We start from the raw sequence: 12,864 nt of genomic DNA, 5'->3' as shown, positions 1-12,864 counted from the left end.
ACTTAAACTTACAAATAAATAGAGGGGCTGGGGAATCTTTTGTTGTCCTTTCCAAGTTCATCCCTGGTTCAGTCTCCTACAACCCCTGAAGGGCAGCTAGTGCCAATTTTGGAGAGAGAAGACACGGCTTGTGCCCAGACTCTCTCCTGGCCACTTCAGATGGGGTTGAGCTGAAACCCAGATGACACGTGTGATAACACATCCTGTTAACACCATAGTCAGTCCTGTCTGTGGAGCAGCTCCCATAGACCTGCACCCCAAGGGTGGTGGGGACACAGGGGACCTGGCTTCACCTCACTGCAACACAAAGACCACACAGCTCTGCGCGAAGCCAAGAAGTGCCATCAGCTCCTGGCTCATCCTTAGGGACCAGCACAGTGATTTACAGCCAGAGAAGACCATCGGCACTGACTTCACACCTGCTCTGACCCACCTGCTGTTTGGCATTGTCACCTGAGCTGACTGGGAAGAGCCACAGGTCTGAGCTGCTCATGGGGGACAGTCCCTGGGAGGAGACAGGGGACAGAATCCCACTCCAGCCTGAACCAGTGCCACCCTGATGACTCCACATCTGTTTAATGGACCCAAACATGTGGTCCCTGTAACCACTCCTGGGGGATCCCACCTCACACAGAGCCAAAGGTTCATCAGGGGAGGTGGAAAATTCAGGTAACCTTCCCTCCATAGATGAAGGCAGCTGGTCACAAGTCGCTAGTAAACCTATTGGGGAAAATAAGTTGCAAACCAGAACGGGCTCTCTCACCTGCAGATGCCCAGGAAGCCCTGGGCTCAGAGACAGGTCCACTCATGCCAACAAGAGCTGTGGCAGGGACTTGAGAGACCAGCCAGCCCACAGGAGCCCTCTGGGAAACAGCAGCCCTAAATTCTTCAAAACAGCAGCTCCCAGTGAGGTATTCACTGTCGCAGGCTGTGCCAATGATCACTCTATTTGGGATTTTCCTAAATTGCTTGAATACACTGACCAGAAGGATTTTGGAGACCACCCCTATGATCCTTTGGGAAAGTCTCAGTGCTAGGTAGAGATGTGGCAATCTTCCTGGTGATCAGTAAGAGCTGATGAAAGACTTCTGCAAGGCAGGATGGACTCCCACTTGAATTATTTCCAGCCGGTTAGATCCCAAGCTCTGTCTCCCCCTGCTGTCAGCCAGGCTTAAGCTGCGTTTTCTGACCTGCTTTGCTCTCCGTAAGTCACCTTCTTCTCTCATCCTCCTTTTGAGCAGGGGGACAGATCACCGATCCTGGATCCACTGAGCAGGGTCCAGGATGGTATCATAGCCCAGATTCAGCAACATCCTCCTCAGGGCAGAACTGCAGTCGCGGAGCCAGAGCCTTTCCCAGGCTGCTTCTGGCTGCCCGTTTTTCAAGGAAATAAAAACCTGTCAACCCATTAAGAAAAAACAGCACAACTTCATAGGAAATGAGGGCAAAAAGTAAAGCAGCTGACATGCTGTGAGGTTCATCCGCCTGTGGTCTGGGCTCAGATCTTCTCTCAGTGGTCTCTTCTGTTTTGTCTTCTTCCACAGATGCCCCATCATTACACAAGAGCTTCTGAAGCCTGGAGAAGTTGGGCACTAACTAGGGGAAGCTTGGTAAAAACTACTGCTGTGATTCTTGCCTGTAGTGCTGCACAGTGAATCTGAGCTGGACTTTCTCACACTTTTAAGAACATGTTGTCCCCTTCCTCCACCCTAATGTCCCTTGGGAGCTGTGGTGCAAAGAGCAAAGCCTTCGGAAGGAACACGACCCTTGCCTGGGCCTGCACCACTGTGTATGGACACAAGAGCTGTGTGGGCTCCAGTTTTGGACTCTTTCTGCCCCAAATGCTCAGGTCACACACAGGTTTCTGTACCCATCAAATACAGGCAGCCACCACTGCATGAGTACTCACAGCAGCACTGTAGTCTCCTCTGTTCCTGGTAGTGGTGGAGGGGCCGATGTCAGCCCTGCAGAATGGGCAAGCAATCCCCAACTAGCTGTTAAATTAAACAGGCAAGGAGGGAACCATCTCCTCAAGGCATCTGTCCCGCACCGACTGCAACCAGCGTGGAGCCCTCAGGCCAGCAATGCTGAGATTCATCTGTCTGTGGAGTCCTGTGCTCAAAAAAAAGACCAAATAAAACTCACATGAGTTGGGGCGAGCAGGCTGGGCAGCCTGGCTGTGGCCCAGGGCAGCACCAGCCCTGCTCACTGACCTCTCTGCAGGAAAAATGGACAAACTGAGCGAGCTGTGCCTGTCCTCAAACTCAGAGCCACCACAGCTCCTTCCCCAAACAGCAGTGGGTGAGAAATTAAATAAATATCCCCCTGAAACCAGATTATCTCCCACGACATGCTATGATACAAGTACTAAGTGCAGCCTCCATGCTCTAAAACAGTGACGTCTTCTACAAGGCGAAGAGGGACACACATCCCCACACCCCATCTTACTCAGCCCACGCTTGCCAGCGCAACCAGTTAGCCCAGCCGGTTTCACCCGCTTGTGCAGGTCTCCAAGACACCAGGGTGGGTGGAAGGGAAGGGACAGACCATGTGGGAAGTGTGAAGCCTCTGGGTATGTGCTTTGGAGTTCAACACCAGAAGCAAATCCCTTTGCAGCTCCTGTGGGGCTACGGGGACTCAGTGACATGTCGGGCACTGTTTGGGGCAGCTGTCATCCAGACCACGTTGGCTGGTGGGACAAGGGCAGCTGGAGCAATACAAATTCCACAGTCAAAACCAATACAGGGAAGAAAACCAAACCCAGAGAGATCTTTTTGCTCCCTTCTGGAACAATGGCTGTCTTGGAAAACTGGACTCCAGGATTGTCCTGATTACATCAGTTAGTACATTATAAACGTTGTCCCGCTTTAAAGAGAAAATACTGTGTCTAGTCTTTTGGAGGTGCTGAGGTATCATTTTTCTGACTGTGCACAGGAGCTGATACTGGTGTGAAATGATCCTCTTCACCTCTTCTCTATCAGAGCTTCTCCTGGAAGAAAAGAGATCTTGTTAGGCAAACTGAGGCCAAGCACAGAGGTCTTTTCACAGAAAAGGAAACTGAGGCGCAGATTGGGATGCCAGGACTAGAGAACCCAGGCCTGCCATGTCCTGACCACGGCTCTGCCCACTAAACTACACTGTCTCTTCTCCAGGCTGGCCATCCTGTCTGTGAGGATATAAAGTCTGAGGCTATAGGTCTTGTCCTACATCATGAACACCAGGGGACACCAGGACGGTGTCCTTGCTTGTGGGATTTATCCTGTTGGTGAATCCCATTAGCAGGCACGGATTTTCCAAGAGTTTGCAACAGAGAAGGAACAGTCCTTACTGAAGAGAGACACAGAACCTAGTGCTTTTGCCTACAAGCACTGAGATCTGGTAGAACTGCCATCTCCTTCCTTAGCAGCCCAGCATGCAGTGCCCACTCCTCACAAGGAAAGGACAATGTAAAAATCCCACCCCACTTATGGCAAGAAGCTTCCTGCCCTCTGCACCCTGGCCCAGTCCCCACTTGCTGGATCGCATCCTTCCCAGCTACAAATCCTTCCCTGAATCCTCACATACACAGTTACCCCCTTTTCACTTCTGACTCTTAAATCTCAATACACAAACCCTCAGCCAAGGGCAGCGTTAGCTGAAGAACATGGCACAGAGAACACCCCAGCAGTGAAAAGGACATTTGCCATTCCCCATCTCTGGGGACAAGTCTGGCAGCCAGGACAGGCTGTTCTATCTTTGGAAAGCACAAGAACTTTAAAACATTTATAATGTTTCCTTAGCAGGGATAATATAGAGCCCTTTGGCTTCAAAATGACAGTACAACCAGCACAAACAAGAGCAGAAAGCTGCAGCCTCAAGCCACAGCAAGCCAGACATCAGTTGGCTGGGTCTTGGTAATCAGATGCACAGTTGCTGGCAAATTGCTGATGTCAACAAAACCAGACATTATGGGGAGACAAGACTTCAGGGTTTAAAACCCATCATTAGAGAGTGCCAGCCACCCAGATTCCATTCTTACTGTAACCATGAATGTGCGTAATAAACCCTACGGGATAGAGGTTTAGTGTGGGCAGGAAAATCAGGCAGAGCTTCAACCTGAGCTCTGCTTTGAGAGCCTGTTTGCCAGGCAGCAAACTCCACCTGGATGGGTGGCAATAGTGCTGTAGTGACTCAGCCTTGGGGTCTGCATCCACGGCCACCGGCGGCTCAGGCCTTGCACAAGGCAGCGTAACCTGCCCTGGCTGCAGCACACCCCATCCGAGTGCTGAGCAGCTGTCAGACACCAGGAGTTCGGTGTGAAATTCTGTCTCAGTACATGGTCACAATAATGAACACAAGGTGGTGTGATTCACTTCAAATTAAATAAAAAAGCTCCCAGAGCTTGATAGAGCCTGACAGGGCTCGACAGAACCTGACATGGCCCGACTGGGCCCAGCAATGCCCAACAGGGCCCAACAAGGCTTGACAAAGCCCAACAGAGCCTGAAAAAGCCTGACAGAGCTAGACCGAGCTCGGCAAGAATCGTCAGAGTCCAACAGGGCCTGACAGAGCTCCACAGGGGTCAACAGAGCCTGAAAAAGCCTGACAGAGCCCAACAGGGCTCGACAGAACCTTACAAGACTAGACAGAGCCTGACAAAGCCCAAAGAAGCCCAGCAGAACCCCACAGAACGCGACAAGCGTGACAGGGCTCAACAGGGCCTGACAAAGCCCAACAGAGCCCAACACAGTCCGACAGGTCTGGATGAAGCCCAACAGGGTCCGACAGAGCCTGACAGGGTCCAACAGAGCCCGACAGGGCGCAAAAAAGCCCAACAAAGCCTGACAGGAGTTGATAGAGACTGACAAAGTTCGACAGGGCCTGACAGAGCCTAAGAAAGCCCAACCGGGCTCAACAGAGCCCAACAGGGGTTGATAGAGACTGACAAAGTTCAACAGAGCCCGACAGGGCCCCATAGAGCCCAACAAAGTCCAACAGAGCCAAACAGGGCTCGACACAGCCCAACAGGGCCTGAAAGACCTTGACAAAGCCCAACAGAGCTCAATCAGGCCCAACAGAGCTTGACAGGGCCCGACAGAGCCCAACAGAGCGCTAGAGTCCAAGACCAGAGATGCCATCAGGCAAAAGAACCTACAGACAGGCAGTGGCTCTAACCCAGTCCCTAAAACACTGGTGAAGGGACTGCCCATTCCCCTGGCTCATGTCTACTCCATCCCACATGATGGTACAACCTTTGCCTACATAATCTAGACATGTCAACAGATTAATCATGGACTCCTAGGGCTAAATCCACCCTCCGTGACTCCACACCCCTAGGCAGAGCAGCTCCAGGCCAACTGTGCACATGCGCAGACTCACACTCCACAGAGTGCTATAGTCCACACGACTCCAACAACAACAAAAACGCTCAAGAACATGAATGAGTTCAAGACCAGAGACGCCATCAAGTAAAAGAACCTACAAGGAGGCACCTGTGAGGCAAGGAGCCTCTACTGCAACCTCAAAGTTCCCTGTCCCCTTAACCCACCCAAAGTGACTGTTCCTGGACGCCCTCTCCCCTATGCACTCTGCTTCTGAACAACGTGTTAATTAATCTGCCTCCTCTTGTCCTGCAGAAGGATCTAATACATGAACAGACTCCCTCATTTTGCAGGGACTCAGAAAACATTGGTCACGGCGATTGGTCAATGGTGGCTGCAGCTTCTGTCAATCACAGTTCAGGCTAATTGAGCAGCTTCTCTGCAGGGATCCACCCAGGAACCTCCCAGAAAGACCTGGGGTCACCCCAGGACGCCCCTACTCCTGACGCAGGAGTCACCTGAGGACCCCCTGTTGTAGCACTGGGGTCACCCTATCATGTGAGATGCCAAAACCACTCCAAACAGATTCCAAAACCCATCACTTTTGAGGGGTTTGGGGGTCACTGGCAAGGGAGCAGTTCCATTAGCACCCCCTTGCTACCCCATAAGTGCAAGGAGTTTATGGGGGCACTGGGGGTGGTTTAGGGGTGCTGTGGGGTAGTGCTGTGGATCTATGGGGCAGCGTGGAGGAATTATGGGGTGCTGTAGGGCAGTGCTGGGGGGTCTACAAGGCAGTTTGCAGTCCCTATGGGGCAGCATTTGGGTGGCTGTGGGGCAGTATTGGGGCTGTGGGTTAGTGCATGTGCCACTCAGTTGCAGGGGGCTCAGCCTCTTCTAGTGTGTTTCACCCCAAAACAGTCCCATTGAGCCCCACAAATCCTGTAACACCCCACACCTGCCTCATAGACCCTTGTTATGCGCCCATTGTGGGCGGGGGGCGTGGCCGGCGGGGCGGGGGGCGTGGCCGGCGGGGCGGGGGGCGTGGCCGGCGCACATCCGCCGTCCTCTGGGCAAGAGCTGCACCTGTAGTTGTTATAAAAAAGCTGAATTTGGTTTCCAAATCCCAGGAAAAAGCCCCTCGAACCGTAATTAACAGCTGCACTGGTAATTAAAGCCGTAGACCCGCCGCCCCTCTCCTCCCGTTAATTAATTCAAGCCGCTCCCCGCCACTCCCGGGTGTCGCTGAGGGGTCCTGTGCTGGTTAATAAGTCAGTGAATGAGCGAGATTAATTAATTAAGTAGCACCAGCGCCCGCCCTCAGTGGCGTTGGCCAATCAGCGCCTGGCTGCTGTCGGCAAAGCTCCGCAGCAACGCAGCGACCAATCAGCGCCTTTGTCTCTCTCGGAGCCGGACCCTCCCGGGGATGAGCCAATGGGAGGCTTTCCCGCTGGACGGCGCCGGCCAATCAGCGGGCGCCTCCTCGTCCCCCTCTGCGAGGCGGGGGGTAAATAGGCGGCGGGGGAGAGTCACAAAAGCCGTTTCCGTGAGGCCAAGCAGTGAGGTGGGTCTGGCGGCAGGGTGGTAGTGCTGAGGGGATGGTGCTTTGTACCTGCGTGACAGGGAGGGCAGGAGCAGCTCAGCCCATGGCTGGCTGGGCTTCTTCACCCGCCTTGCAACGTTATCGTTGTGGTGCTTTGTTATCAGTGGAGTCATGTTATGATAGTCATTATGGTTTAAAATGACTTATTTTCCACTTAATTGTATTATTGTGGCTTACAGAGCATCTGGAGCTTTGCAGCAGTAAATACATCACTGAATCCTACAGCAATATACTAACTGATTTATTTGAAGTATCTGTTTAGCAAAACATAGTGTGGGCAGGTGTGTCTGTGATTCTTGCCCCAGCTCACTGGGCATTTGTTCTGGTGATGCCACACTGACACGGTGTAGAAATCCATCCAGTTGGTGACATAATTGCGGAAACGTGTTGATTGCCTTTAACATGTGTTCGTGCCACCTGAAGTTGGCATCCTTTTATGAGAAAATGAGAGATTCCTGTCAGATCCATGTAAGATCCCCTGCACTGGTGCTGAGGCAGCGCGGCCCGTGAGGCGTTGGCGTCCCGGGGAAGACATCGATCTGCTCTGATCACTCTTTCCCGGCTGGAAAGACCCATCTGAACTCTTTACCTGTTGTGGTTCTGGTTTTGTTTCTTTTTTCTTCACTTTGAGCCTTTCCATTCGAGCTGCAGAGGGCAGTGTAGGACAGAGAAACCCCAGCCAAGATTGCGGCCGCGCTGCCGCCTGCGGGCGCCAGAGGGAGACGCCAGCTCAGCTTTCTTAGGGAACCTTTTTTTTTTTTTTTTTTTAGAATATTCTTTTGTTACTGGTGTGTTTTGGTTTGGTTTTTTAACCCTCAAACGGATCCTGTGCTCACCCTCAGGGAGGGAGCAGCTGGTGCCCCTCGGTGTTTGTGTCTCTCGATCTCCACAAATCCCAGGAGCTTCTGGCTGTTTGCAGAAGAAAAGCTTAGCTTGGGAGTTATTTTGATAATGGCATCTTGAGAAACTTATTGAGGAATGCAGCAAGCTGAAGTAAAGCCTGGGGGGAAAAAATAATGCACCAGCTGAAAGTTTGTGTGTTGCCTGCAGAGATGGAAAAGTAGGAAAAGGAGCAGATATGATAGACTGGGCTCCTGGAGGGGCAGAAATGCTGGGGAGGTCACTGTTTTGGTAATCTGCAGCTCCGTCTGAAACTGGTTAAGATTAAGAATTAAAGGGGGGGGGAAAGCTTGTTTAAGGAGGCAAAGGAAACTTCCAACAATTTTTTTTTTTCAGTTTTTTTTTTTGTTGCTCATGTTCAGCTTGTTGCTGCTTCCTTAATAGCCTACTTAATTTCCCTCTTTTATCTCAAATTAAAAAGGCAGGATGCTGGGGAACAAAATCAACAGTTAGTCTTTTTTTTTTTTTTTCTTTGTCAAAGTTGAGCTTCATTAGACAAGTTTTTGTGTGTGGAAGGTTTTTTTCAGATACCATCCTGTCAAATCCTCACAGCACGTCAGGATGGCCAGACAGCCGGACAACAGGGCCAGGGAGCTTGTCACCAGCAGTCACCTCACTTCTGCATCCTCCACCTTGGGTGTAGGAAGCGAGACCTCCAGAAGAGTATTTGAATTGGAAATTAGTGCTCCAGCATGTTTAGTGTGATAGCAGGACCCATGAATTCTGGTCACATGGGAATACAGCTGTACCATGTAGAATTAGAGGTAACATTTGTTCTCACTCTTGTTGTGTGGAGGTAAGTTGTGTGCCTAGTGTGTTTCTTCAGCTGATTGCATGTTTTAAAATTGTATTTCAAAGCAAAGGATGAGAGTCTTCAGGTTTGATTTCTATTCCAGGCTGCTGGGGAGTCTTAAAGTCATATTGAGAATCTGTGGCTCTGTTTCTTTCTCTGTGATATGACTCTCCTCCATTGCCCCTTTGAGATCTATTATTAAAAATTCTGTATGAGAGATTCAATCATGGTGGGGGTTTTATTTAATTCCCCCCCCACCCCTCCCCCTTATTTTCTAATACCCACTAGCAACACAGCAAGGCTGTTTTGGCAGATTATTTAGTTTCATCTTTAGGTCGACTTGAATTTGGAGGGATGATGATTCAAGGGCATCAGATTTTAATAAGTATTCTGTAGTAATGGCAATAGCTTTATATCACTGCCAATTCCAAACTCCATTTACTTGGAGACAAGTTATTTTTTCCTGTGTCTCCACAGCTTTGACTTAGTAAACTTTGATCTGATTGGCACCAAGACTGCTTGATAAACCAGAGAACAGTCTGTCTCAAGTAAATCTAGCACAGAGTAGTTGGATCTCTCTCTAATTGATCATTTACATGAGTTTCCATGAAATTCTGGTATCTAGACTACAGTGGGATCAAACTGGACATTGTTTTTGTCACAGTATCACAGTATGTTTGGGATTGGAAGGGACCTCAAAAGATCATCTAGTCCAATCCTCCATGCACCTTTGACAACTTCAGTTCTATCCAAACATGCAGAGCTCAATTTTTCTGTCGCTGAAGGGCTAAATCCTGAATGTCCTTGACTTGCTCTTCTGAAACACTGTGCATACAAATGCCTGCAGCATTTTGGTGTGTGAGCTTTGCTAAACCTGGAAGCACAACTGAAAAATAAGACTACAGCTCTGCAATGCTATGCTCGTCTGTGATTCGGGCTTTTGATTTTCATTTTAAACATGTATCGTCAGTGAAACTGCAGTGAAAGACTTTCATGTTGCACACTTATCAAGACAAGAAAAAGACCCTCACAAATAGATGTATTAGGGGGGACAAAAGTCAAAATGTGATGGTTAAATATAAGATTGTAGGATTTTCTTTTAGCTGGAATAACTAGATCTGGGGTTGGCTCTTATAAAGGGAGATTATTTTGCTGTTTTCTTTTTGGCCTCTGGCTGTCTTCAGGAAGTTCTGATGGATTCTTTGGATGGCTTAAGTATTGGCAAATATGGAGTGAGTAGCCTGTAAAAATATCTGATGGGTATAAAAACATACTTTAATGCTAGCCTGGGAGAGGATGTTTTATGAGGATATTTATGCTTTTGAGGAAGGGGCAGTGGATTGTCTAATGGGGAGATGAACAGGAGGTCTAAAAAGAAATTAATGGGAATGATTTGGACATAATAGAGTACTCAGTTCCAAACTAAAATGGTTTTTAGTGTGAATCTCTGAACCTGAAAGTGGTGCAAAAACAGGTTAAAGGGCTGATGGTACTTGTGAATCTTTTCTTCCAGTAGGTATCTGAAGACCTGTGGACAGTGATAATAAAGTTGTGCTGCTGAGCTTCAGAGAAGTCCCAGGAGTTCCTAAATTTGCCACAGGTATGAAAAAACGGATTAGAGTTGTTACTGTTACTCTCAGGCTTACATAGTTTACTTAATATCAAAGTGAACCTAATTTTCCAAAATGTTCCTGTGTCTATTATATATTGTATTCTATCTCTATCCTGTAGAACTGTGAAAGCATAAACAAGACAGGTTGCTTTCCTGGGTGGAGAATGAAATTCTCATGGTAACTTTAAAAGACAAACAGGAAATGTCATTTTGAACTGTCCTACCCAACATGAAGTAATGGTTTCTAAAGCCCAAGCATAGCCAAGGTCTGAGTTTGAAAGCAAACAGAGAGCTGGGACCCTTCCAGCCTCAGGGACTCTCTGCTCTCTCTGAACTCCCATTTTGTTGTGCCTATATCCAGAGCAGAATGAGTTTCTCAGGTCTGTGAAGTTGGGAACTAGGACTTTGCAGCAACCAGACTTTCAGGGTCCCAAAATACTGACACAAAATAGTGGTCCAGAGGAACCCAAATTAGCTTCTAAAGAAGGTATTTTCCTTTTGAAATCTGAGCAAACACTCATTTCTCCTATTTTCCCAGAGGGGTGCACAGACCACAGATTTGAAAGCATTGCTGTCTTTGGAAGATGCAAGTTTCCTCAGGCTGCTGATTCTATAGCAGTGAAACCAAAAGCCCTTTCAGGTAATTTATGTGTCTGCTCTACTTGTGATGTTGTGAAATCCCTGCAGCCTACAGGAGAGTGTATGGTGAACCTTGCTGCTGTTGTTGTAAGCTAGTACATTTCCATGAAACATTTTTATTTTGCTTCATTGCCTTTTTCTGGTATTTTCCTGGAAAATTTTCATCAGCTCTAATTCTGCCTTATGCGCTTAGGTGGAAAACACCTCAGGGAACAGCCTGGCACATGGAATGTGCGTGTGTGGTCCTGGGCCATTTACAGCCGAGTTTTAATGCTCAAAGGCCGCTGCAGATCTCCAAATAGTCATCCTTGTGCGCTTGGCTAAGGTGTGTGTTCCACCATGTCACAGATGACACATCATATCAAGCTGAGAGGGCTTTGATACTTTGCTTAGGACCTCACACAGCTCCAGAAATAAGATGGGAAGGAAAATTACTGCTGATGTCACCGGGAGGGTGCTTCACCTCACAACAGCTGTTGTGTGTTGTGCCATGATGAGTTCAGCTGTTCCCTGTGGGGCCATTTGCTTGTTTAGATTTGCTTAATCTTTGATCTGAGTCACCTGTGCTAGACTCTGTGAAACGCAGGAAAATAGGGCTTTGGTGCCAGAGCTTTGTCAGTGATTTAAGTGTTGCCCAGCTTTTTCAGGCAGTGAAGGAGCACTTTAAGGTGGAATTTGATGGATGCTCAAACCAGTAGCTGTGCCTACTTTTCAGGTGAGCTTCTCCCAGAGGTGGGAGACAATAAAATGGGATAAAGAATGTAGTTATTTGCTCATAGGCTACGGTTAAAGCTGGGAGAAAGAGGAGGGATGGAGTATTTGCTCTGTTCTTATCTTCAGTTGTCCTGAGCCAGGTCAGGGTGAATAAATTTAGCAACTCATTGAATGACAGAGAATGGTTGAAGACTTGTAGTTGTACACTGAAGGCAGAACTTTGTCCATCTTATAGAGAGTCTCTCATTCCCAGGAGTCTTGGTAAGTTTTGGATTTTGCTGGTATCTTCTAGTATGTGTTGGACTGATTGTCTAATGATCAGAATGGCCCCTGTTTGTTTAGTATCTCTGCATCTCACAGACTTACATGTTTTTAGTCATTGTGTTTTTAGGAGGATTTTTGTAAATGGGGAACCTAGTCAACTGAAAATGAAGTTCAAGAGTGCATGGAGCTGGAAAAGGAGGAGGGGATGAGACCTTAGCTGCGGTTTCCTAAGTTTATTCTTTTCAGCAGCTTGGTAGGCATCATTAGCAGTGTTGTTATTCTAGAGACAAAGCAGACAGATGAATTTTGAGTTAGGAAGGAGAAGGGATGCGGGATAGCATGTAAAGCAACAGAGCTGGTCGCTTCAAACCATGAATGACTCTTGGTTTTGAGGTATTTGTTCTAACGCTACTAGTGCTCAGGCTGTTCTTTGCATGAACAAAAGACTGATCTCTTCTGTGCTGCAGTGTAGCATTTTTTGCCTACCCTGAATTTATTTAATTTTAACTTAATCACTCCATATTTTTTAATGTTTCTGTGAGACTACCATGTTGCTGTCTCAGCAGTAACAGTGAGAAGTTGAAAGAAGTTAATCGTGCTGTGTAGTTCAATGCTTTATGGTTTATTATTAAGAATAAAGACAAGCACTCCACTATTTTATCTCTAATGTGCAGTTAACTTAATTCCTAATCCTCTGAAGAGATGGTGTTCTTCCTAACAATTTGGCTTCTGCCTTGCTTTCAAGCTGCACAGGAAACTTAGAAGTTGAAATGCTCAGTGCTGAGAAAATTTTAATATATGCATGTGTAAATCATTCTCCATTAGCTTCTCCTTAAACATTCTACGAGAGTTGTTTTCCTTTTGCTGGAGTGCCTAGTTGAAATTAATTCTTAGCAGGCTACTTTCTTTTTCCTCCTGCACATGTAAAGGCCATTGACTTGCGGTGCAGTGCAAACAGCCGCAGACTGATATAATGTTAGCTTAGTTCTCTGCTTTGAATGTTGGTAACTGTCTAAAATACCTGTTCTTCCTCAGCTGTTAT

At 47.9% G+C, this 12,864-nt stretch overlaps 1 protein-coding gene across 5 annotated transcripts in view; it reads left to right on the top strand.

The window, feature by feature from the left end:
• Positions 1-6,771: 6,771 nt before the first annotated feature.
• The window catches only part of GALNT17 (polypeptide N-acetylgalactosaminyltransferase 17), a 272,817-nt gene continuing 266,724 nt past the window's right edge, over positions 6,772-12,864 (top strand). For 3 of the 5 annotated variants that reach the window (XM_071816838.1, XM_071816835.1, XM_071816834.1), the window contains exons 1-3: positions 6,772-6,861; positions 10,107-10,193; positions 10,744-10,845. The gene's annotated coding sequence lies outside the window, so the exon portion shown is untranslated. Of the gene's footprint in view, positions 6,862-8,316; positions 8,597-10,106; positions 10,194-10,743; positions 10,846-12,864 lie in introns of all 5 variants that reach the window. The other 2 variants (XM_071816836.1, XM_071816837.1) reach the window with 2 other exon arrangements.

The sequence above is a fragment of the Patagioenas fasciata genome, chromosome 19 (genome assembly GCF_037038585.1).
Source record: "Patagioenas fasciata isolate bPatFas1 chromosome 19, bPatFas1.hap1, whole genome shotgun sequence".
Lineage (NCBI taxonomy): Eukaryota > Metazoa > Chordata > Aves > Columbiformes > Columbidae > Patagioenas > Patagioenas fasciata.
Note: the sequence above shows the minus strand (reverse complement) of the source record. Positions and strands in the feature narration are given on the sequence as shown.